The sequence below is a fragment of the Salvelinus sp. IW2-2015 genome, linkage group LG5, assembly GCF_002910315.2.
Source record: "Salvelinus sp. IW2-2015 linkage group LG5, ASM291031v2, whole genome shotgun sequence".
Classification (NCBI taxonomy): domain Eukaryota; kingdom Metazoa; phylum Chordata; class Actinopteri; order Salmoniformes; family Salmonidae; genus Salvelinus; species Salvelinus sp. IW2-2015.
Genome location: NC_036844.1, coordinates 28,803,553 through 28,826,526, shown reverse-complemented (window position 1 = coordinate 28,826,526; position 22,974 = coordinate 28,803,553). Strand labels below are relative to the sequence as shown.

General features: G+C 44.6%; 1 pseudogene; it reads left to right on the top strand.

The window, feature by feature from the left end:
- LOC111964215 (spectrin beta chain, non-erythrocytic 1-like) overlaps positions 1-22,974 on the top strand; it is an 82,747-nt pseudogene that overhangs the window by 27,097 nt on the left and 32,676 nt on the right.

The following is a 22,974-nucleotide window of genomic DNA, read 5'->3' as shown; positions in this document are numbered from 1 at the left end:
GAGGCGTTCCTAAAGACAGACAACTTTATGTTCTGAACAAGTAATACCCTGTTGAGACCATGCCAAGGAACCAGGTAGCAGAGGGCTTATTAAGGAAGGGATCTCTGAAATTATAAACCATATCAGGGCAGTCAAGCATCATGATGTTTTCAAGTGGACTCACTTCCTAAACTTCAGATGATGAAGGTCCCCTTTGCCCTCATCTATAATCGTCCACACGGTTGATAGAGGCTGACAATGGCCGTGACTCCACTCTCCAAGGGTTTCTCGGGGAGTTGGGATACACAGAAACTAATTTCCATTTGAAACAGGACAAATATAAGCACCSAACAAATTATTATTTATTATTATTTTACGGCTTGTCATTATTCTTCCACCATTGCTCTGACASTAGATGGCATACAGTAGTGAGATTTCAGGGTATAGTCAAAGGGGTCAAACTGTGTTATGTGAACTACATGTTACAATGTACTACTGTAGCTAGCTACCTACCTACTAGGGAGGTTCATTATCTGCCCATCTGAACTGAAGGCTCCAGCCTAGGCTCCAGGCTCAGCCTGTATGGGCCTCACAGACACAGGATTAATATTAGCGGCATTTCTGCCTGGATTATCTCCTGATCACCATTATTATTATCAGCAATACAGATACCATCAGGTTTTTGGGGGGTTAAATTATGAGGGTAGCAAGTCTGACTCAGGCAGTATTGCTATGCAGTGGACACCACACAAGGTACCATTGTGTAACATTTATAGCCTGGAGCAAGGGCAAATACTTATAGCTGCCTGCCTGACACAAACACCACCAAGGTGCCTATACTAGAGGTCGACCYATTAGTCGGAATGGGGGCCGATTTCAAGTTTTCATAACAATCGGTAATCGTCATTTTTGGACACCGATTGTGGACGATTACATTGCACTCCACGGGGAGACTCCGTGGCAGGCTGACTACCTGTTACGCGAGTGCAGCAAGAAGCCATGGTAAGTTGCTTATCTTATAAAAAACAATCAATCTTAACATAATCACTAGTTAACTACACATGGTTGATGATATTACTCGTTTATCTAGCTTGTCCTGCGTTGCATATAATCGATACGGTGCCTGTTAATTTCTCATCAAATCACAGCCTACTATGATTTAACAAGAGCATTTGCGAAAAAAGCACTGTCGTTGCACCAATGTGTACCTAACCATATACATCAATTCCTTTCTTTAAAATCAATATACAAGTATATATTTTTAAACCTGCATATTTAGTTAATATTGCCTGCTAACATGAATTTATTTTAACTAGGGAAATTGTGTCACTTCTCTTGCGTTCCGTGCAAGCAGTCAGGGTATATGCAGCAGTTTGGGCCGCCTGGCTCGTTGTGAACTGTGTGAAGACCATTTATTCCTAACAAAGACCGTAATAATTTGCCAGAATTGTACACAATTATGACACAACATTGAAGGTTGGTGCAATATAACAGCAATATTTAGACTTAGGGATGCCACCCGTTAGATAAAATACGGAACGGTTCCGTATTTCCACTGAAAAGAATAAATGTTTTGTTTTCGAATGATACTTTCCGGATTTGACCATATTAATGACCTAAGGCTCGTGTTATAAATTAAGTCTATTATTGATAGAGCAGTCTGACTGAGGCGTGGTGAGGCCAGCAGAGCACCGTAAGGCATTCATTCAAACAGCAACTTTCGTGTGTTTTCCCAGCCAGCTCTTCGCTGTGCGCATTGAGCTGTTTATGACTTCAAGCCTATCAACTCCCCGAGATTAGGCTGGTGTAACCGATGTGAAATGGTTAGTTAGCGTGTGCGCGCTAATAGCGTTTCAGTCGGTGACGTCACTCGCTCTGAGACCTTGAAGTAGTTGTTCCCCTTGCTCTGCAAGGGCCGTGGCTTTTTTGTGGAGCGATGGGTAACGATGCTTCGAGGGTGGCTATTGTCGATGTGTTTCCTGGTTCGAGCCCAGCTAGGGGCGAGGAGAGGGATGGAAGCTATACTGTTACACTGGCAATACTATGGTGCCTATAAGAAACATCCAATAGTCGAAGGTATATGAAATACCAAATGGTATAGAGAGAAATATTCCTATAATAACTACAACCTAAACTTCTTACCTGGGAATATTGAAGACTCATGTTAAAAGGAACCACCCAGCTTCATATGTTTCTCATGTTCTGAGCAAGGAACTTAACCGTTAGCTTTCTTACAAGGCACATATTGCACTTTTATTTTCTTCTCCAACACTTTGTTTTTGGCATTTAAACCAAATTGAACATGTTTCGTTATTTATTTGAGGCTAAATTGATTTAATTGATGTATTATATTAAGTTAAAATAAGTGTTCATTCAGTATTGTTGTAATTGTCATTATTACAAATAAATAAATTCATTAAAAAAAATCGGCCGATTAATCGGTTTCGGATTTTTTGGTCCTCCAATAATCGGTATCGGCGTTGAAAAATCATAATACGGTTCGACCTCTAGCCTATACATACACACCCTAGAATGCATGTGAACACACACACACACAAATACACTTTGAAAACAGGTGATTTTGAGTCATTATGACATGACAGTGGTAGCAGTTTTGTTTCTAAAACACAGCTATTGATGGTTTGTGTGTTCTTAGTGACATGAGGCAGCAGGTCGACTAGTGTTAGAGCTTTGGACTAGTAACGAAAGGTTGCAAGATTGAATCCCCGAGGTAAAAAATCTGTTGTTCTGCCCCTGAACAAGGCAGTTAACCCAGTGTTCCTAAGGCTGTCATTGAAAATAAGAATTTGTTCTTAATTGACCGGCCTAGTTCAATTAAAGGTAAAAATAAATAAATAAATGAAAACGCAACGGAGATGTGGTATGCGTGTATCCTCTATGACCGGTCCTGTTATTAGAAAGTTGGAGCAGAGACGAACAATTGGCCTGGTTTCTGTCTTAGCCCGCCTGATACTACCGGCCACCACTCCTCTGGGTGCTGTCACAACATGACCGGTGGTCTGGAGAAATGTGCCGCACCTCCACCCCACAGCCTCTCGAGCAGCAGTGTAACCACCTCCACCCCACAGCCTCTCAGCAGCAGTGTAATCACCTCCACCCACAGCCTCTCAGCAGCAGTGTAAATCCACCTCCACCGCCCAGCCTCCAGCAGCCAGTGTTAACCAACGACTACCACCCCACAGCCTGCTCGCAGCAGTGTAAATCCACCATCCACCGCACAGCCTCAGCACAGTGGGATCGTCCACCCCAGCCTAGCAGCAGTGTATCCCCTCACACCGCCAACAGCTCTCGCAGCAGTGTAATCCCCTCCACTCCCCACAGCCTCCCAGAGCAGTGTTTAATCCTCCCTCCACGCCACATGCCCTCCCAGCAGCAGTGTAATCGCCCTCCAGCCCACAAGCCTCCAGCAGCAAGTGTAATCCCCCTCCACCCCACAGCCTCCACAGCAGCCAGTGTAACCACCTCTACCCAACAGCCTCTCAGCAGCCAAGTGTAATCCACCTCGCACCCACAGCCCTCTCAGCAGCAGTGTAATCCACCTCCACCGCCACAGCCCTTCTCAGCAGAGCAGTGTAATCCACCTCCCACCCACAGCCTCCAGCAGCAGTGTAATCCATCCTCCACCCCACAGCCCTTCAGCAGCAGTGTAATCCCCTCCAACGCCCGCGCAGTTACCTCCCCCCACAGCCTCCAGCAGTGTCAATCGACCTCCACCCACAGCCCTCTCAGCAGCAGTGTAATCCCCCTCGCACCCCACAGCCTCCCAGCAGCAAGTGGTAATCCACCTCACCCCAAGCCCTCCAGCAGCGTGTAATCCCGCCTCCACCCCACAGCCCCTCCCAGCGAGCAGTGTAATCCCCTCCACCCCACAGCCTCGCCAGCAGCAGTGTAATCCAACCTCCAGCCGCGCACAGCCTGCTCAGCAGCAGTGTAAATCCCCGTCCACCCAGCAGTCTCCCAGCAGCAGTGTAATCCCACCTCCACCCCACAAGTCCTCTCAGCAGCAGTGTATCCACGCTAACATCCCACAGCTCTCAGCCTAGCAGTGTATCCCGCCTCACCACCCCAGCAGCAGGATGCCTCCACCAGCAGCTCCAGCAGCATGTAATCCCCCTCCACAGCCACAGCCTCTCAGCACAGTGTAATCCCCCTCCACCCCACACAGCCTCTCAGCAGCAGTGTAATTCCGCCTCCACCCCAGCAGCCTTTCAGCAGAGCAGTGTAATTCCCCCTCCACCCAACAGCCTCTCAGCAGAGTGTATCCCCCTTCCACCCCACAAGCCTCTCAAGCAGCAGTGTAATCCCCTCCACCCACACAGCCTCTCAGCACGCAGTGTAATCCCCCTCCACCCCACAAGCCTCTCAGCAGCAGTGTAATCCGCCTCCACCCAAAGCCTCCAGCAGCAGTGGTAATCGACCTCCACCCCACAGCCTCCTCACGCAGCAGGTGTATGCTCAAGTCCAGCGCTCACCTGAGCCGACGCCTCCGAGCGTGAATCCAGACCGCGCCTCACCCTTAGAGCGCACGCAGTGCTATGCATCCATGGGACAGCGCTCCCACCCCTACCTCTGAAAAGGTACCGCAAGCCTTGGCTCAGCTCAGAGGGAAACCCACATGCTAATTGTGTGACGCTTATTGTGTGTGAGAGAGAAGAAGCCTATTATTTACCAATCTTTGTTTTTGGGAGCGCCAGGGCAGGTATGATGCCGGGGGAGGGGGGTAGGTGTGTGTAGAGTTTTGCAAATTCTGGGAACCGTTCAATATTCCCTGCGTCATCCCAGACTCCAGGTGTGTGACTAGGGTTGCACATTTTGGGGGAATATTCAGAGGTGGAAACTTTCTGGGAATTACTGGCAGAATATATGCAAACTATATTGAATACTGGACATTGATAGGATGTTTTTTGCATTGGCTTCATAGTTTAACCAGATATCAATATGGAGACAAAACATAACCTTTTACTTATCATAGTAGAACGTAAATTGCAAATGATATACAATCCTTGGCCGGAATAGAATTGTGTAAAAAGTATTTAGTGTACGAATTTGAACTTTTAATTAAGTGAGGTTGACTCTTCTCATTGAACAACAAAAATAAAGGGAATATTTGAATGATCCCCAATGATCCATCGCATTTCCAAAACGTTTTTTCAAACATACATCTGTAAAAATGAGTTAGTCTGAAACTAAGAGCTTTGGGTTGTCTTCCTCTCAGGCTTCATGTCTGGTCTCCCTGGACCTCCCATTCCACTTCTTGAACAGTGCAGACTCTGAGGCATCATCTTGTAAATTGTCACTTTCCAACCTTGGTTGAGGATGGCTCGTGTCAGACACAAAAAGCATAATTTGCCCGGATGGCCGACCATTTTTCAACGCATGTATTGGTCCAGCCATGTTGCGTGCTTTGTGTGTGTGTGTGTCCCGAACAGGACCAGTTGCCGCTCTGAGGCGGCTGATGTTTGGTGGGATTTGGGAGGAGGATGGAGGCCAATACAGGGGAAGAGCCTCAAGATCGACAAAGTCCCTTCCACCAGGTGGCTGATGAGATATGATGGCAGGGGGGGGGGGGCGACTGCCATACTTGCATATTGCCCTCTGGACTTGGAAGTGTACTTCTCCAGACTGCCAAGAAACTTGCCCTCATCCAGGCCAAAGTGGCGAGACACGGTAGTGTTGACACCATAGGCCTTGTTGATCTCTGCACCAGACAGGATGCTCTTGCCAGCATACTTGGGGTCCAACATGTACACTGGGGCGTGTATGGGCTTCAGGCAGAAGTCTTCGCTTTTTGATGTATTTCAGAACTGCAATTTCCTCTGCTTGGAGCATCAGTGAAGTGAGCAGGGCAGTATGGATTTCTTCTCTTACATCTGCAAGCAGAGTCTGAACATCAGACAGGATGGCATTGTCTCCCTCAATCCATGCAATGGCTACTGCTATAGGTTTCAGGCTGCTTACCACTCTCTCCCAAAATACATCATCCATGAGGATCCTCTTGATGGGGCTGTCCATATCGGCAGATATGGCCATTTCTTGGAGATACTCCTTCCCCTCCGGGAGACTGTCAAACATGATGACACCACCCCAACGGGTGTTGCTGGGCAGCTTCAATGTGGTGCTCTTAATTTTCTCACTTTGCTTGATGAGGTAGATTGCTGCTATAACTTGATGACCCTTCACATACCTAAAGCATTTCCTTGGCTCTTGTAGAGTGTATRCATTGTTTTCAGTGCCATGATGTCCTTGAGGAGCAGATTCAATGTATGAGCAGCACAGCCAATGGGTGTGATGTGAGGGTAGGACTGCTCCACTMTAGACCAAGCAGCCGTCATGTTCACAGCATTGTCTGTCACCAGTGCAAATTCCTTCTGTGGTCCAAGGTCATTGATGACTGCCTTCAGCTCATCTGCAATGTAGAGACTGGTGTGTCTGTTGTCCCTTGTGTCTGCTCTTGTAGAATACTGGTTGAGGTATGGAGATGATGTAGTTAATTATTCCTTGCCCACGAACATTCAACCCCCATCAGAGATGGACCTGCTTGACCTTCACTTGAACTCTGTTGAACTCTGCATCCAGCAAATGAGTAGATAAAGCATGTCTGGTTGGAGGGGTGTATGCTGGGTGAAGAACATTGAGAAATCTCTTCCAATGCCTGTGAGCATCAGAGGTGAACCAGTTGCACACACAGCTCGAGCAAGACATTCATCAGAATTTCTCTGACACGTTCCTCCATTGAGTCCAAAAAGACTTCTGATTCCAGGAGGACCATGAGTTGTTGCTATCGATAAGGTGTCTGATTCATTATTTTCACCTCGAATAGAAGTAGAGGGACTTTTGTCAGAGGTTGCTTTTTGTGAGCYCTGAGGGGACTTTATGCACTTGGCCAGATGATTCTGCATCTTTGTTGCATTCTTCACATATGATTTGGGACAGTATTTGCAAATGTACACAGCTTTTCCTTCTACATTAGCTGCAGRGAAATGTCTCCACACATCAGATAGTGCTCGTGGCACTTTCCTGTCAAGGATTTTTTTTTTTAAACAACAAACACAATTCCATGTACAGATAAATAGTTAAGCAGTTAGATTAAACAACTCCTTTGTAAGACAAATGTTTTAAAATGAAACATGTATGGAAACAGGTGAATTAACACTCCTCAGTTAGCATGCTCTAGCAAGCTAAAACCCACATGGTAGCAAAAACTAACGAGCAGAAATTAACAATTTAGAAATGATTTAAACACACTTTGCTGTAGGCTACTATTTACTAGTTAACAAAAAGTAATGTATGTCATATAAAATATATTCACCCCACCCAGTATTGTAATCAAAACTTACCAGAAAACATGTAGTCCTTGGCTCAGACAGTGTAGTAGTGTGGCCTCKATAGCATCTCATTAGTGTGCAAGATCTTGAGAATCAGCTGTACATGTGATCAAAGAGTGCACTGCACATGTGATGGAAGAATGCACTGTGCATGCAGAGGGTTGCGATTCCATTGAATTGAGGATAGTTTAACCAAAATATGCCACAAGACCTAGAATTGCCTTATGTGTATCCCACAAAAAAGGTTCACTGTTATAAGCTAACTTTTTTGATGAATTTGAGCAAAATTCCCCAAATTTCYGGGCTTAACTTCCCATGGAAAATTTCCGGGAAAATTCTGGAAGTTTACTGGAAAGTTTCCGACCCTTTGCAACCCTATTTGTGACATGGCAGATGTTCTCACAAAGACTCAGGACAAACAACAATAGTGCCCTCTGCCTTGTGTGCGGTACACACAACCTCCCTGGCCTCTGCATCCATTATTGTATCTCAGTAGCATATTATTCCATCCTATCACAGTGTTTACCTTGAGAGCAGGACAGGCAAGAGTAAGTCTGTGTCTCTATGACAACGGTGGCGGCTACGAACCTTGTGGCAGGGCCTTGAGAAAGACTTCACTATTCCTGACTCCTGTGCTCTGATACCAGGCCCCACAGCTTTCTGTCCCAAGTCTCCAAGTACGGCTAGTATCTAATCAACCTTATCTGTTTCCTTGAGTTTGACCCTAGCTGTCTGTGGTCAGAGAACAGTGAGATAAAGTACATGGGTGGGTCTTTGAGTGTTTCTCTATTCAATTCAAGTTCCGTGTTTGTGTGTATTTTTGTGTCAAGTCAGGTCATAGCAGTCATTGGCTTCATGCCTCATCAGATTTGTCCTGTAAAAAAAAGATAATAATAATAATAGGTTTAACATTTCTCAACCTCATAACTAGCTACCAAGAAGTCATTTCAGGCTATCAATCAAGTTAGAGTAGCTAGCTTGTCTAACTAACTTAGCAGGCATGCCTGCTGGCAAGGTTGGTAGACAAAAAAGAAAAAGCAATTACTAAATGTACTGAATAAGACTCACATTCCTTTCAATCTTTTATCCAGAGATGCAGAGAAGCATATTTAGTTTATTTTAAGAAAATAACCTCCAGTCAGTGGGATACAGACGGCTCAAGAGGTAAGCTTTGATATCCAGAAAAATAAAAATATATATATATATATTTTTTTTTACATAGAATTAAGCATAATGATTATGGCTCTAGATTGCAGAAAAGGCTGTTTTAGGTGTTTTAAAAATGAAAATTCTCCAACTTATGGACAAGGGGACATAGCCCCCATCCGGACCACCCGCCCAGCCATCCTCACATACTTTGTGCCCCCCTCAGATTTTGGGGGTGCATGACGCCCCTGATAACATCTGTGTTTTGATGTACTGCTGCTGTGTGCCTACCTGTCCTACTCCTCTCTGGCCAAGCCTTGAGGCAAACYCACAAATAAGAGGGGGAGGGAGGAACTTAAGGGTTAAAAAAAGGAAAGACATGCTTTTGCTGCTTGAAAAGGTCACCTCGAAATGTCATGATTCACACTTGAATTACAGTGAGGTACAGCCGCCGCTGTCTGCGTGCCTGCTGTCTGCCTGTCTGTCTGCCTGCCTGTCGTTCCTGTCTTTTCCTCTGCTTCMTGTGCCCGGGGAGATAGGGAGGCTTGGGATGTGATGACCAGTATTAAATAAAGCTTTTCATCTAGACTCCTGTTACTCATCGTAGTTGTTCTGTCTGGAGACTCGTCATTTAAAGTGTAGAGATGCATTCACCCCAATATTTTTTTAGGGGGGATGTGCTCAAGCGCGTGAAACACTTATATAGGCTTGTCACTAGTTACCACAGCCGCAAAGTCACATTGGCTATATGGTAAAAATTCATGAAGACAAAAATGTAAGGTTAGCAGTGTGTTTAGGATTAGGTTTCATATCGGAATTTAAAATGAGAAATAGTAGAAATAGCCGTGTTTTACACATAATGGTGCATAAAGATGGAGGAATTCAGATTATAACATCTTCCTTTTGAGCACTATCGCAGACTTTTTAAACTACGGGCACAACATGTTCCAATATGCTACACGTAATAAATCAGCACAATTGACTTTTCTTTTTTTCAAATTGACGCTGTCTTGGAGCTTGAATTTGATCCTGTTTACTGTGCTAATGCCATCCCCAGAGCACTGCACAATTTGGCAAACTTAGCAGATGAGGCGTTTGTGGTAAATACATGGAGGCTGCCATCTTTATGCACTTTCGCCATTATGACTTTGTGACGGTGGTAACTAGTGACGACCGGGTTATAGACTACCGTGTAGCGTGGACTTGTCTTCGTGCCTGTGCCTGCCTGCATGCCTGCCTGTCTTGTCTGCCTTGCTGTCTGCGTGCCTGCATGTCGTTCCTCTGTCTTTTCCTCTGCTTCGTGTGTCCGGGGAGATAGGGAGGCTTGGGATGTGATGACCAAGTATTAAAAAAGCTTTTCATCTAGACTTCCTGTTACTCATCGTAGTTGTTCTGTCTGGAGACTGTAGAATAGTCATTTAAAGTGTAGAGATGCATTCACCACCAAATATTTTTTTAGGGGGGGGATGTGCTCAACGCCGTGAAACACCTATAATTTTTCACTGCAATCTAGACTAAAGGGTGTGGCTGTCACTGAAGCGACAGAGTCCCTTATTTGCATGTTTGTTTATGCACTGTACTGTCTGGCTATTTATTTTAAGTGTCTGTATTGTGTAAACTGGAGGAAACTACTGTTTATTGGGAGATGATGATGACACATGATTTCTGTCGTTGTCCCTTTTTTAATGCAAAGTCTGTAACGCAAGAAGAGGTGCAATTTCCTCTGCAACAATAACGGTTTCTGCTGCTGACGATGGTTCATTCAGCACAGAGCCTTGTGAAGAACCTAATTGGTGACAGCAAGAGGTCACTTTAAGGTTAGGAACGAGAATAGGGCTGCATCTAGTAATCCCTAGGGTCATGACATAGATGTAGCTGTATGACCACAAATGTTTGTATACAGGTGTGTCTCTAGGTATGTTTGCTGTGTCATTAATAATAGGCCTGCAGTGTACTGAAGGCCAGATGGAGTGACCGTCCTTTGTGTTGTGTTGCCTGTTATTCAGACAGTCATTGTCCCTGACACCGCCCCCCCCATCCATCCCCCTGAGCAGAGCTGGAATTCTGTGGGGCAGAATGTGGTGTGTCCCCCCCCCCCGCCCTGGTCAGAATGTTCTAGAACACTTTAGAAAATTCAGTTACCCCCTCACTTCACTGTAGCACACCTCAGCACAGCACATTTAGTTGTTTAACACGTTTGAATAGGACATTTATTACAGTTAGACAGTAGTATATTACCTACCCTGACCATGGAACATATTAACTTACGATGACCATTCTACTGGAAAACTCCTGTGAATAACTGATTAAACTGTGGAAAATCTCTCTTCCGTGCTTTGTTTGGAGGTTATTGGCAAATGAGGACCATTTCTTTTGACTGATTGGTCCGTCTGACTGTGAGTAGTACTGTCCCAGTTTCTAGCTGCTGACAGTCACACACCATTTGCATGGCAAAGCAGCCCTGTCCTGATGAAATGGGTCACCACTGCACCGCACACTTGGCCCTTCTCTCTCTCTGTGCTCTGACTCTAGACTGTTTTCTGTGGCCKATCTGACCGTTGCATTTCACAGTGACCTGTTTCTGTCTAGATCTCTCTGCAGAGTGCATTTGTTTTCTCCAGCCAAGTTTTCAACTGCTGAGCTGTGGATTGTTGGCGCTATCAAAACATATCATGGAGACTAATAGGAATGGCACTTGGAACAGCTGATGATGTACAGAGGTGAAGTTCAGGCCACTGCTTGTCTGTCTGTCTGTCTGCTCCACTCCAACAGTTAAGGTTGCCAGATCCAGGCCTAGACTCTGTCCAGGAGGGGTGAGGTTATGATGGCACACACACAAGAACACACACACACACACACACACACACCCACAAGAACACACTCAAGCCCACCACCTCTCTAAGACCTCCATGAATCCCAGATAACCGTGGCAAGTGTTCTGTTGCTAAAACCCATGCATGAGCAGCCAGATTCACAGCCATTGAATTCCATTTATTTGTTCATTGCTATCTTTATTTCATGTTTAAGAATTTATATGGACGTCAAACATCCCATTATAATCCCAGCCTGCCAAATAGTGACCAACTGCAGTGTATCCCTTGTACCCCTTAGCACTGTTTCTAGAGGGAGAAATAACATTCCAGTCCTCCCAGTCAGGGGTAGTAGTAGTGGGGTATAGGAGGTGTCAGAGCTGCTTCAAAGGGTCAAGCACAGTTTGGGGGAATTTAATTGGGATGGGCTGAAGCAGATTTTCTCACCAACAACCAACGAGCAGAGTGGTCACGCTGGTGGTTTCTGATTATCCAGAATGAGTACATTTTTATTTGGTATCTGGGTTAAAGTTGTTRATGGGACAGCAGACGTTTCAGTCATTTGGGTTGCCATCCGAGCTTGACTACAGGGCAACAASTCACTGAACTAGTTTCTGTCTGAGCTATCAGATAAGACATTTAGCATGGGACGTGCTCAGTAAATAGGGGTTCAGTTAGATTTAATGGTCCTCCATTAACTTCTGTGCATTTCTGTATCTGGTCTGATAACAACTAACCTCAGTCCATCTCATTCGAAGTAATCCTGCTTTACAACAATAGTTTGCGAAGGCCTGCAAGGAGCTTATGCTCCACAATAGAGCCTTCGGGCATCATACACAATAACTATATAGCGCTACTGTAACATGGTTTAAAAGAAACGTTTGGGATGTGTGAACTTTTCTGGTGTGAGTTTGTGTGTTGTCTGTTCTGGTCTAGCAGTAGAGGCCCTGTAACAAAAAYATGTGTATAGAGTTAACATAGTTAGCCGAGCCTAACTCATTATGAAAGGCTCCTCCCAGACCACACACTTCAAATAAAACACCTGCCACAGCCAGTCTCTGAGTTGGTCTTTGATGAATACATATACAGTGCCTTGGGAAAGTATTCAGACCCCTTCACCTTTTCCACATTTTGTTACATTACAGCCTTATTCTAAAATTGATAAAATAATTTTTTCATGCACAATTTGTGATGGGATAAGATGACACTTATGAGAAGTTTTTACATGCTATGAGTAGTTGTTCCATGCTATGAGTAGTTATTACACGCTATGTGTAGTTCCATGCTATGAGTAGTTGTTCCACGCTATGAGTAGTTGTTCCATGCTATAAGTAGTTGTTCCATCCATTCTGAGTACAGTATATACTATTATACAATGCATTCGAAAAGTATTCAGACCCCTTGACTTTTTCCACATTATTACGTTACAGGCTTATTCTAAAATAGATTTTTTTTTCTCTCTCTTTAATCTACACACAATACCCAATAATGACAAAGCAACAACTTTTACTTTTTTTAAACAAATATATTCAAAATAAAACAGAAATACCTTATTTACATAAGTATTCAGACCCTTTGCTATGAGACTRGAAATTGAGCTCAGGTGCATCTTGTTTCCATTGATCATACTTGAGATGTTTCTACAACTTGATTGGAGTCCACCTGTGGTAAATTCAATTGATTGGACATGATTTGGAAAGGCACACACCTGTCTATATTGTTGTCTACCTTATTACCCTTTGTGCTGTTGTCTGTGCCCAATAATGTTTGTACCATGTTTTGTGCTCCTACCATGTTGTGCTGCTGTTGTTTGCTACCATGTTGTTGTCATGTTGTGTTGCTACCATGCTGTGTTGTCATGTGTTGCCGCCATGAAATGCTGTTGTCTTAGGTCTCTCTTTATGTAGTGTTGTGGTGTCTCTTGTCGTGATGTGTGTTTTGTCCTATACAGTTGATGTCGGAAGTTTACATATACCTTAGCCAAATACATTTAAACTCAGTTTTTCACATTTCCTGACATTTAATCCTAGTACAAATTCCCTGTTTTATTTCAGTTAGGATCACCACTTTATTTTAAGAATGTGAAATGTCAGAATAATTGTAGAGAGAATTATTTATTTCAACTTTCATTTCTTTCATCACATTCCCAGTGGGTCAGAAGCTTACATACACTCAATTAGTATTTGGTAGCATTGCCTTTAAATTGTTTAACTTGGGTCAAACGTTTCAGGTAGCCTTCCACAAGCTTCCCACAATAAGTTGGGTGAATTTTGGCCCATTCCTCCTGACAGAGCTGTTGTAACTGAGTCAAGTTTGTAGGCCTCCTTGCTCGCACACGCTTTTTCAGTTCTGCCCACACATTTTCTATGGGATTGAGTACTTTGTGATGGCCCTCCAATACCTTGACTTTGTCCTTAACCATTTGCCACAACTTTCGAAGTATGTTGGGTCATTGTCCATTTGGAAGACCCATTTGCAACCAAGCTTTAACTTCTGACTGATGTCTTGAGATGTTGCTTCAATATATCCACATCATGTTCTTCCCTCATGATGCCATCTATTTTGTAAGTACACCAGTCCCTCCTGCAGCAAAGCACCCCCACAACATGATGCTGCCACCCCCGCGCTTCACGGTTGGATGGTGTTCTTCGGCTTGCAACAGCCCCCCTTTTTCCTACAAACATAACGATGGTCTTTATGGCCAAACAGTTCTATTTTTTTTCTCATCAGACCAGAGGACATTTCTCCAAAAAGTATGATCTTTGTCCCCATGTGCAGTTGCAACTGTAGTCTGACTTTTTTTCTGGCAGTTTTGGAGCAGTGGCTTCTTCCTTGCTGAGCGGCCTTTCAGGTTATGTCGATATCAAACTCGTTTTACTGTGGATATAGATATTTTTGTACCTGTTCCCCCAGCATCTTCACAGGTCCTTTGCTGTTGTTCTGGGAATGATTTGCACTTTCGCACCAAAGTACTTTCATCTCTAGGAGACAGAACGCGTCTCCTTCCTGAGGTATGACGGCTGCGTTGGTACCATGGTGTTTTTACTTGGTACTATTGTTTGTACAGATGAACTGGTACCTCAGATGTTTGGAAATTGCTCCCAAGGATGAACCAGACTTGTGACGTGTCTACAATTTTTCTGAGTCTTGGCTGATTTCTTTTGATTTTCCCATGATGTCAATCAAAGAGGCACTGAGTTTGAAGGTAGGCCTTGAAATAATCCACAGGTACACCTCCAATTGACTCAAAATGTGTCAATTAGCCTATGAGAAAGCTTCTAAAGCCATGACATAATTTTCTGGAATATTCAAGCTGTTTAAAGGCAGAGTGTACGGCTCTCGTCGAAAGGAGTGGACCAAAGCGCAGCGTGGAAATGTTCATGATTATTTTTTATTTTTTTAAAACTCAAACAAAATAACCAAAGTGAAACGAAAGCGCACAGTTCTGTCAGGTACAGACATGAAACAGAAAACATAGACTGCCACCCAAATCACACCCTGACCTAACCAAATAGAGAAATAAAAAGGCTCTCTAAGGTCAGTGCACAGTCAACTTAGTGTATGAAACTTCTGACCCCTGGAATTGTGATACAGTGAATTATAAGTGAAATAATCCGTCTGTAAACAATTGTTGGAAAAAATGTATTGTGTCATGCACAAAGTAGATGTCCTAACCGACTTGCCAAGACTGTAGTTTGTTACAAGACATTTGTGGAGTGGTTGAAAAAATGAGTTTTAATGACTACAACCAAGTGTATGTAAACTTCCGACTTCCGCTGTATTTAATTTTTTATTTCCCAGACCCCATCCCACAGGGACCATTTGCCTTCTGGTAGGCCGTCATTTGTAAATAAGAATTAGTTCTGATTTGACTTGCCTAGTTAAATAAATAAAATGTCTATATAAAGGTCCCACAGTTGACAGTGCATGTCAGAGCAAAACCAAGTCATGAGGGCAAATGAATTTTCCGCAGAGCCGAGACAGGATTGTGTTGAGGCACAGATCTGGGGAAGGGTATCCAAAAATGTCTGCAGCATTTAGGGTCCCAGAGAACAGTGGCCTCTATCATTCTTAAATGGAAGAAGTTTSMAACCACCAAGACGATTCCTAGAGCTGTCCTCCTGGACAAACTGAGCAATCAAGGGCGAAGGGCATTGGAGGTGACCAAGAACCGGATGGTCACTCTAACAGAGCTTCAGAGTTCCTCTGTGGAGATGGGAGAACCTTCCCAGAAGGACAACCATCTCTGCAGCACTCCTTCAATCAGGCCTTTATGGTACAGTGGCCAGACAGAAGCCACTCCTCAGTAAAAGGCACATGACAGCCTGCTTGGAGTTTGCCAAAAGGTACCCAAAGACTATCAGACAATGAGAAACAAGATTCTCTGGTCTGATAAAACCAAGTTTGAACTCTTTGGCAAATCTGGAGGAAACCTGGCTCCATCCCTACAGTGAAGCATGGTGGTGGCAGCATCATGCTGTGGGGATGTTTTTCAGCGGCATTGACTGGGAGACTAGTCAGGATCYAGGGAAAGATGAACGGAGCAAAGTACAGAGAGATCCTTGATGAAAATCTGCCCAGGACATCCGACTGGAAGGTTCACCCTCCAACAGGACAATGACCAGCAACCTTACAGAGCTTGAGAGAATCTGCAGAGAAGAATGGGAGAAACTCCCCAAATACAGGTGTGCCCAGCTTGTAGCGTCATACCCAAGAAGACTCGAGGCTGTAATCACTGCCAAAGGTGCTTCAACAAAGTACTGAGTAAAGTGTCTGAATACTTATGTATATTTAATATGACAGTTTATTTTTTATAAATATGCACAAATTTCTAAACACCTGTTTTTGCTTCGTCATTATGGGGTATTGTGTGTAGATTGACGATTAAAAAAAACAATTTAATCCCATTTTTGAATAAGGCTGTAACGTAACAAAATTTGAAAAAATTGAAGGGGTCTGAATACTTTTGGAATGCACTGTGGAGTGTTTGAAGTTGAAAACCCTCCTCCTTCCCTGATACGTTACACCCATGTTAAAGCAAGGGATGTACACCAATACTATGCCTCCACATGCCTCACTCCATCCTAGTGTCACCCAAAGAGAGCTGGAAAGTCTGCAGGCGGAGTGAGCTGCTGCGGGCCCTCTCCAGACCTCTGAGACCTCTCTGCCTGACCGCCTGCCGGCCTGACCTGGCTGCKTGCACGTCACTGTCCCTCCCCCCTCTACCTCTCTCCCCTCCTGAACAAACCCATTAGTGTTTGATTGAAAGGATCCTCAGCATGGAGAATGGGCTTCTTTAAACCTTGTAAAGTGGCCCCCTAATCCTTCAAGTACTGCCATAAATCACCACAGGATTACCACCGCTCTGCCACCCAGCCAGCTGCTCCCCGGCCCTGTCATTGGGCAGGGCACTGGGTGGGGTGGGGTGCCGCCTGTCTCTGTCCCCTGCCCCAGCATGGGAGCTGTTAGCTAGGGCTGGGAATTGCCAGGGACGTCACGATACAATATTATCACTATACTTAGGTGCCGATATGTATTGTGATTCTCACGATTCTACATGTATTGTGATTCGATACTGTGATTTTGTGTTTCWARATATATAATATATTATATAATATTGTTCCCCATATGTCTGCTGCAGAGTGAGCCATGAGAGTTTTGATCAGCCATGGAAATAGAAGTGCTGAAAACTAATTGGCTCCATTATTAAAATTGAGTTTTAGTGCAGGTACAGCCAACTAGTGCAAAACTAATATTGTGATTTTGTCAAAACGATACAATATGATACAACATATTGTCAAAGATAATATCCCYATATGTAACTATTGATKCCCCCCCRATCACTACTGTTAACCTGGACACAGGTGGGGCACGGCTCTGCCTAATTGACCTCTTGCTCGAGGCCTGAGAAAGCAGGGTAGCGTCAGTCCAGATGGGACTGGTCCTGGTCATTTATCCTAAGTCACTGTGTGACACGACTTTGCCCTGGGGAGAGAGATTCTGTCAGACATAGCCTATACCTCGATCACAAGTAACATAGGCTACAGTCCTCATGCTGAAGGCTACAGTTGAAGTCGGAAGTTTACATACACTTAGGTTGGAGTGGCGTTCTGTCTCCTAGAGATGYATGTACTTTGGTGCGAAAATAACAACATTCCAGAACAACAGCAAAAGACCTTGTGAAGATGCTGGAGGAAACAGGTACAAAGTATCTTTATCCACAGTAAAACAAGTCCTATATCGACATAACCTGAAAGGCCTCTCAGCAAGGAAGAAGCCACTGCTTCAAAACTGTCAGAAAAAAGTCAGACTACGGTTTGCAACTGCACATGGGGACAAAGATCGTACTTTTTGGAGAAATGTCCTCTGGTCTGACAGAACAAAAATACTGTTTGGCTATAATGACCATTGTTATGTTTTAGAGGGAAAAAGCGGAGGCTTGCAAGCCGAAGAACACCATCCCAACCGTGAAGCACGGGGGTGGCAGCATCATGTTGTGGGGGTGCTTTGCTGCAGGAGGGACTGGTGTACTTCYCAAAATAGATGGCATCATGAGGTTGGAAAATTATGTGGATATATTAAAGCAACATCTCAAGACATCAGTCAGGAAGTTAAAGCTTTMTCGCAAATGGGTCTACCAAATGGACAATGACCCCAAGCATACTTCGAAAGTTGTGGCAAAATGGCTTAAGGACAACAAAGTCAAGGTATTGGACTGGCCATCACAAAGCCCTGACCTCAATCCCATAGAAGATGTGTGGGCAGAATTGAAAAAGCATGTGCGAGCAAGGAGCCCTACAAACTTGACTCAGTTACACCAACTCTGTCAGGAGGAATGGGCCAAAATTCATCCAACTTATTGTGGGAAGCTTGTGGAAGGCTACCTGAAACGTTTGACCCAAGTTAAACAATTTAAAGGCAATGCTACCAAATACTAATTGAGTGTATGTAAGCTTCTGACCCACTGGGAATGTGATGAAATAAATGAAAGCTGAAATAAATAATACTATTATTCTGACATTTCACATTCTTAAAATAAAGTGGTGATCCTAACTGACCTAAGACAGGGAATTTTTACTAGGATTAAATGTCAGGAATTGTGAATAACTGAGTTTAAATGTATTTGGCTAAGGTGTATGTAAACTTCCGACTTCAACTGTATTTCACAGTACAGCTACTAAATAGCGGTGTTTCTTTCAAACAGATTGCGCTATTGCGCCTGTCCATCACAGAGGCCTGTCTGTGTCACATGGCACATCTCACCAGGAGTTCCATGTATCTCACACACASTAATTCTCTCTCACATGGAGAACCATTTCACTGTGTCTTAGAGATAGCGGGAAGCTTTCTTTAACACAATGAAACCCACCAGGAATTTTACGATTGTGAAGCCATGACCTTTTTCTGATAGGATTTGGAGATGCTCTAATCTTTACTACAGTTAACATCACACAGTTTCWCAAATTATCTGCTCTTTTACCTCACTGCTTTCTTACCTCATAGCTCATCTGATTCTTAATTCCATTGTATTACAATTGTAGTTTATTTTCACAGTTAATTTCTTATGTGTGGGCCTCTAGCTACTAGACTGTAATGCTATATTTTGCCCTAGATCTAACTCACACAGACCAAGACCATGTGACCTAGAATTGAGGTCACCTTGTTTGGAGGCATGTTTAGCATCTTACTCTGCTGCATATGTCTGTGCTGCCTCTGCTACTGTTTAATTCATTGTGTCCCCTTTATCTTCCTGTAACATTATAGGGATCTATTCTCTTCAGACCCCAACACAATTCTGTGCTCGTTCCTGCAATATTGCATCATTGATTTTCTCGGTCTTTCACTTATGTGTTGGTTAGCGTCATTGTGAACCGTTAGCTTGGCTATTCAAGACTGGTCTTTTATTCAGATGGTGCAGTCTCAGGCGAATGGCGGACGCCCCGTCAGCAGCCCAGTCACTTAGGTTCAGTTAGAGGCCTAAAGAACCCTCTACTTCGCTGTCTGTCAACGCAGTAATCCCAACGACCTAATGGCGTAGTTCATCTGTGAAATGAAGTGCTGCGTAGCGAAGCTCAGGTCCCCATGATTCACTGGCATCAGTCTGTCTGAGTGGGGATTCAGGCATTTTAATGGCTGTATAAGACTACATAAGTGTTTTTCCCCAACATAATTGCATCCCCACAAAATATTTATTTTGCTGACAGTATTGGAGTATTGGACATGGAATAGGTTATTACAAAGCAATGAATGACTTCACACTTGCGTGCCAGTCCCTATGAGCTGGTTTCTGACTGGTTTACCCTCACATCAACCCGCCCTCCTCTGCTCTCCAGATGATTGGTTTAACATCAACCTGCCCCCCTCTCCTCTCCAGATGAGCGTGAAGCAGTGCAGAAGAAGACCTTTACTAAGTGGGTGAACTCTCACCTGGGCCGTGTGACGTGCCGCATCGGGGACCTGTACACTGACCTGAGAGATGGACGCATGCTCATCCGCCTGCTGGAGGTGCTGTCAGGAGAACAGCTGGTCAGTAACTCACAATCCCTCTTTATCTGTCCTCCTAACCCTGACCCTAACCTTAACCCTGACCAATCACTCATGGCTCAACTTGTTTGRCCTGAACTAACCCTCTCATTCCTGTATTCTCTTGTCCTCTCTCGTTGTTTTTCTCTCGCTGTGCTCCATTCTGCTTAACATGAAATCTATTTTCATTCTTATACCCTCTTCCTCTCCCTCTCTGTTTTCCATGTCACTTTCCATCACTCTCTCACACCATCCTGAATTTCCCCCTTCTCTTGTCTGTGTCCAGCCGAAGCCCACTAAGGGGCGTATGCGTATCCACTGCCTGGAGAACGTGGACAAGGCCCTGCAGTTCCTCAAGGAGCAAAAGGTCCACCTGGAGAACATGGGCTCCCACGACATCGTGGACGGGAACCACCGCCTCACCCTGGGTCTCATCTGGACCATCATCCTTCGCTTCCAGGTACCGTGTGACTCCTTGTAATGTTCTGTACAATGCCTTTCTATGGGCCTTCCTAGAGAGTAGAGGGCGCAAGTGAATATTACACATCCCAGCCCACTTGTGTTCCATTCACCACCCTCACCTGGGTCAACCCAACCCCACCCTGCCTAGTTCAAAACTAATGGGAATGGAAGCAATTACCTCTGTTCTGTGGTTTTCTGGGGCCATTTTGGTTTCAGAGAATGTTAATATTCTAATGAGATTTCAGTGTTCTTTTTTCCCCTCATCTTCTTTTCATGACAATTACATGTTTTTATGACAAGCAAAGCTCTCCTGTTAGACGGATGTTCTTCATCATCAAACTTAACAAAGAGCTGTATGTAAGACRGATGATTTCAGTGAGGTCTTAATGAGAGAGAGAGAGAATGTAGGTAGTGTGTTTGACTGAGAGGGTGCTCTGCTTAACAGATCCAGGACATCAGTGTGGAGACTGAGGATAACAAGGAGAAGAAGTCAGCCAAAGAGGCTCTGCTGCTCTGGTGCCAGATGAAGACCGCTGGGTGAGAAGGGGGAGAGGGAGAGATTCTAGGATGTGTCCAGTAATGTGAATGTATGATGAAGATATGTGAAATGATGAGTTCTTTTATTTTAATAATTTCCCGTGTTTGTCAACACCAAAAGAGCCTGGGTACTGAGTTGATGATTAATGAGCTGTTACCTTGACTCTGCAGGTACCCCAACGTCAACGTTCACAACTTTACCACCAGCTGGAGAGATGGCCTGGCGTTCAACGCCATCGTGCACAAACACAGGTCAATTACCTTCCCCTTTGTCCATGTTGCCTGTCACACTATGAAATGCGTTAGTCACTCYTGTTAACTGTAGGCCCTGACATTGTCCTTCACCTGGCACTCTGTCCGTGTGAAGTGATATATTAATTCTGTCCGTGACTAGATGTCCAGTACCTTGGCCTGTTGTCCTTGCAGTGTCGTTGAGGAATAGGCCTGTATCCCCATAAATTGATGAAAATAAAATAGGAGTTAGTTGACCTAGATAACGAATAAAACCAACTCGTTTTGCATCCAAGGCCATGCCTGGTGACTCACCATTGCCCTCTGCTGGTGACTCCTACTGCATTACGGTGGGACTCAGACCCCTAGAGTGTCTGATTTTTAACATGACAAGAACTGTAACAAATGGAAGCCCATGGATGATGCTCATCAGTCAAATACTGGCACATTTGAATGTATGCCTGCAGCTAGTGTATATTGCTCACTTGAGACTCAAAGTACGAGTAGTTTGAAATGTGGACTGAATGAGCTACAAGGCAATCYTGTACATTCTGTCACTGCCATTTTCCTTATCTGATTAGAATGGGGTCGCTCTGAATAAGTGGAACAATGTTGAAGTTGACTTTGCCTACACATCTTAGAATGTACAAAATCATGGTGACGTGTTGATGAACTCAACCTGTAGTGGTAAGGATGCTGTCTTTACGCATTATACATGAGATTCCTTTCATTTAAAAGCAACACTTGTTTTCCCCTCCCTGTCCAGACCGGACGTGATTGAGTTTGACACCCTGAAGCGGTCCAATGCCCACTATAACCTCCAGAATGCCTTCAACACAGCAGAGAATAAGCTAGGCCTCACCAAACTCCTCGACCCAGAAGGTGAGTCAGGGAGGTCAGAGCTCAGACTGGACAAGTGTCGGATCGTATGTGGCCTCTGCCCTTGCCCTCTGGCTAGTTGTCACCAACACAGTGCTCCTGTCATGTACCAGGCGAGCTGGATGAGCTGGATTGGGTGTGGGAGGAGGATTACTGGAATGAATTACAACTTAAGTGAGAATAGGGTCTATGTGGCCAGGCTGGCCATGGGGCAGGGCTTAATGATGCCCTCTGACATCACAGAGGAAGTCCATACATGGTGAGGGTTTGGCAACACTCTGGGGCCATCAATCAGGGCACATTTAGAGACGAGCACCATGTGTGTTTAAGTTGAATTGACTGGGTTAAGATGGGAGACCGTTTCTGTGGGCGTGTGTGTTCGACTGTGTGTGGAAGTGTGTGTGTGCGACTGGATTGGAGGTTTGTGTATGTGCATGTTTGTGTCAGTGTGTGTCTGACTGTGTGGGTATGTGTCTCCAGTATGTGTGTGATTGTGTGTGGAGAGGAGATGAGGATCAACTGTCTCTCTTTCCAGATGTCAACGTTGACCAGCCAGATGAGAAGTCCATCATCACCTATGTGGCCACCTACTACCACTACTTCTCCAAGATGAAGGCCCTAGCTGTGGAGGGCAAGAGGGTTGGCAAGGTGGGGTGCAACGACTGTTTAACTATTTATGTGTGTGTGTGTGTGTGTGCGTGCATGTCTTCCTGTCACTGTCTTTGGAGCTTGTCTAACCCCTCTCTTTCTCCCTCCCTTCCACCCAGGTGCTGGACTATGCCATTGAGGCTGACCAGCTGGTAGGGAACTATGAGAGCCTGGCTTCAGAGCTGCTGCAGTGGATTGAGCAGACCATCCTCACTCTGAATGACCGGCAGCTGGCCAACTCCCTAAACGGTGTGCAGAACCAGCTGCAGGCCTTCAACACCTACCGCACAGTGGAGAAACCCCCAAAGTAAGACGGGGAGACACGCTGGGGGGAAATTTAGAATTTAAGAACAGGAGTGATGTTCTAGCAGGTTGGAATCATAACTGCACATATTCCATGTTAGGTGTCTTAC